At 46.7% G+C, this 3789-nt stretch overlaps 2 long non-coding RNA genes across 2 annotated transcripts; one reads left to right on the top strand and one right to left on the bottom strand.

Moving 5' to 3' along the window:
• Positions 1-244: 244 nt before the first annotated feature.
• On the bottom strand, positions 245-2052 carry LOC117800598. Its single transcript, XR_004623122.1, has 3 exons — positions 1956-2052; positions 1557-1632; positions 245-803 (listed from the first exon to the last, which is right to left on the bottom strand). It is a non-coding gene; the product is annotated as an uncharacterized LOC117800598 (long non-coding RNA).
• On the top strand, positions 788-2968 carry LOC117800599. Its single transcript, XR_004623123.1, has 3 exons — positions 788-920; positions 1886-2084; positions 2457-2968. It is a non-coding gene; the product is annotated as an uncharacterized LOC117800599 (long non-coding RNA).
• The last annotated feature ends 821 nt before the right edge of the window (positions 2969-3789 follow it).

Genomic DNA, 3789 nt, shown 5'->3' with positions numbered 1-3789 from the left:
GATCCCGTAACGCCAGGATCACGCCCTGAGCCGAAGGCAGACGCTTAACCGCTGTGCCACCCAGGTGCCCCTAAATTTGGAATTCTTATGATAAAAAAGTAATCATTTAAATTTTCTTTCAGGGCAACCCCTTCAGGTCCCCTCCCTCCTTGGGAGCTTTGTACTATCACTTTGCTATCACTCAATAAACTTTGCATTGCTGTCCAAAAATAAAAAATAAAAAAAAAATAAATAAATAAAATAATCTTTTTTTCAAAATTAAATTTAAATATTTTGAAGGTATTTTTGAAAAATGAACAACTCTCCCCCCCCGGAAATTCTGATATGTCTAGTATTCAGCTTCCTTTGTTTTTCTGCATTGCTAGCTACTTCCTTAGAAGTTAGAGTATAAGCTCTGAAGTCTGAAAAACATGGGTTTGAGTCCCAGCTCTCCCACTTTATTCCCTAGGTGATCCTGGAAAGACTACTTGGCTTCACTGAACTTCTTTCTGTTCCTTTGTTTGTAAAATGGAGATAATACTCCCTGTTTGTCGTAGGACTGGCGTGCAGATTAAGGGTAGGCCTGTCTGAAGAGCACGGGGCCTGGTGCCCCAGTAAGACTCCAACACTCCCAGCAGTGATCATCTCTGGGGCTGTGGCTCTGACAGCTCCGCACGCCCTGCTCACGGGACCCTCACCTCCTCTGAGAAAGTCTGCAGCTGGTCCTTGGAATAGACATACTGCCAGATGCGCTCCATGTCGTTCCAATCCTTGACGATGCCATGCTCCATGGGGTAGCGGATGGAGAGCAGCCCTCGGTGTTCCTGGGGGCAGAGAGCAGGGCTTACAGCAGCAGCCAGACTCTCAGCCAGGCGGCCCAGCAGGCCCCGCTTCTCCAGCACCGGGAGTGCCCCCTGAACAGTCCTCACCCAGGGCTAAAGGTAGGCCCCCCCCGTTTGCCACGTCTCTAAACTATACACTGCAAACTGTTCTCGCTGCCTGATCGGCCGGCAGAACAGAGGGCTTCTGCATTACCATGGGCCCTCGGTGCCCTTATGGCAAGTAACAGGAGGCACCCTCCTCGTGGTCTGACCCCAGGACAGTCTCCTGGCTCCCACCTCTGGGCCTCAGTGCTTGCAGCCTAGGTTGGCAACAATGATTCCATTGGTCTGCTTCTGGAAGCTGCCCCAGGGCTCCTCCAAATAGCGCTAATTAACTCATCCCCAGGGTATCCCTAGGATCTCCCCCTGAATCCCTTTTGCCAAAAAAATAACGAAGTTAGCCAATTTGATCATTGGCAAGGTAGTGACAAAATACAGAAGGAAAGCAAAAGCCCTGTTTTCTAGACTGGTCTCTGTTTCCCAAAGTGGGGTTCCAGATATTTCCTTTCTAAAACTAGAGGCTGCTCCTGAGAGAAGTGAACCAACTAGACCCAGGATGAGGGGACCAAAGGGGATATTTTAAGAGGAAACTGCTCCTTTTACTCGTGGCTGTCCCATTGCTGGGATGCTGCCCATGTGGGGAATAATGCAGGTCCTCTGCTGGCTTCAGGCTTCTTCAGTAGCACTGGGAATTACCTCGGCCTTGGGGCCAATGAAGATGTCACCTTCAAGGGCTCCGGCCATGACGCGAACGTGTTTGGGTCTGCCCACACTACAAAAGAGAGAGGGAGAAACCATCACTTTTCATTTCACGACAGAATACAGAAGGATGTACGTGCATGCTTAGATGGGAAGAAATAGACTCAGTTCTACTGTGATTATCTCCGAGGAGTGAGGTTACCGTTGATTTTGATTTTCTTCTACTTTTCTGCATTGCCCCAAATTCTACAATGAACATGTATTATTTTAAATTATTTGTATATTTGATATTTCTGACCCAAATCAGAGTTCCTTCTCTGTAAAAGGTGGAGGGCTGACCCCATGACAAAGCTGACAAGCCTCCGAAGCTTCTGACTAAGCTACAGAATTACTTACTAGTTTGGAAAGCAGTATTTGGGAATCTGATCACCAGCAAAACCAGCTTTAATCACACCGGATCCCTGAGGAGAGAGGAGAGAGAAGGAGAAGTCAGAAGTACGACAAAAACAAGAGATACATCATACAGTATGTATAACATGGTTTCATTTTTATTTAAAAGAGTCCTTATATCTGTGTATAATATGTCCATCTGAATGACCATTTGTAGAGGGAGTGCCTGCTGCCAGGAGGGAGTGGGACTGGGGATGGTGAGGAGAACTTTCACTGTACACTCCAAGTATTACTTGATATTTTAGCATTCTTTGACTTTTCTACATTGACCATGCTTTACTTCTGGAATCAAAAATACTACTAATAAAGGGAAGAAAAAGAAAAAAACTGAGGGGAGAAAAGTACCTAGAAGCACCAAAGCAGCCAGGTTCAGGAACGTAACCAGGGTGGGAAGAATGTAATTCTTTCTGTTAAACCACATGGGACACTGTTACCCTCCTTTCCCAGCTCAGGCCTGAACTCTCCCCACCCTCCAGAGTCTCCACGACCAACACCGTCGTGAACACTGCCATGCTTGAAACTGACTGATGGAACATACGTCGTCTGGTTCTTACTGCAGGGGCAAACCTCTCTGCTTGTTTCGGGGGGTTGTAGTTGTTTTATTTTTTTACTATGCTTTCTTTTACTCACTGGTCTCCTGATGGTAAAGAGCAGAGAAGTTCTAAAGCATCACCTGAGAAGAGACCCAACATTACAATCCTGTTGCTCTGATCCTTGGTAAGTCCGGTGGGGTGCCAGAAGAGAACCTGACTTCTCTGTCAACATCTCGGGTACCACCTAAGGCCCAACCAAAGTAAATGGTGTCTCTAGACACAGATGCCAACTCTGTGCAGGACAGATGTCAAGGCTTGATACTGCTTGCAGACAGAGCCTGTTCTCTTCCTTCTTAACTCTTCTACCACCGTACCCGATACGCTCACCCTTCTACCCCAGCACCGTTTGCTGCACATATAATAGGGGCAAGCCTTTTCCTGCTGCCTATCGACCACTTGTCTTGGGGCAGAGGATGATATTTCCAGAACCCACACAGCAAGCAGTAAACACATCAGGAGATGCTAAATAACCAAGGTTATCTTTGCACCAAAGGCTTTCCTGCAACACCCCTGGTTTCCTCTCTGTCTCTTATTCCTGCTCTTCTACAGGAGAAATGTGTGTGTGTGGGGGGGGGCGCTGGTTAGATAGGCCATCATGGTGCCTGGCTCTGGCAAGACAGAGAGAGGAGGAAATAGCTAAAGGATAGGGAAAGCCAGTTCTCTAAAATAGCAGGAAACTCTGCCAACAGAAAAGAGAGAAAACAGGAGACAATGTGCAAACTCATCGGCCTGGGCAGAACAGCAAGGAGCCTGGAAAAGGTGCAGCTGTAAACTGAGCTGAGAGCCTGGGAAGGAGGGAGGACTACTGCTGCAGCCCCAGGGCTCTGGGACAGAGGGCACGGGGAGTGAGAACAGCACTGTACAGGAGAACTCCGGGAACCTGTCAGCTCAAGCTTCCAGTAATTGCTCACTGCCTTTATTTGGGTGTGGTGATGCCAACACACTAATTGGACCTCCTGGCAGAGGTTGAAAACAAGAAAAGTAAAGATGAGACCTGCATTTCAGATTCTAGATATTTTGAAGAGACGATTTTCCTGGATATTTAATTTTGAGTTTACTAGCAAAATCTGACTAGAGTCTGAATAACAAGGCAAATTAAGATGTTAGGTTCATTTCTTCCTCTCTGGCTTCTCAGCAAGAGAGTAAAGACCCAGTTCTTTTTTTTTTTTTTTTTTTAAAGATTATTT

Source organism: Ailuropoda melanoleuca, unplaced genomic scaffold, assembly GCF_002007445.2.
Source record: "Ailuropoda melanoleuca isolate Jingjing unplaced genomic scaffold, ASM200744v2 unplaced-scaffold73095, whole genome shotgun sequence".
NCBI lineage: Eukaryota > Metazoa > Chordata > Mammalia > Carnivora > Ursidae > Ailuropoda > Ailuropoda melanoleuca.
The sequence above is the reverse complement of the archived record's forward strand: the minus strand, read 5'-3'. Positions and strand labels throughout refer to the sequence as shown.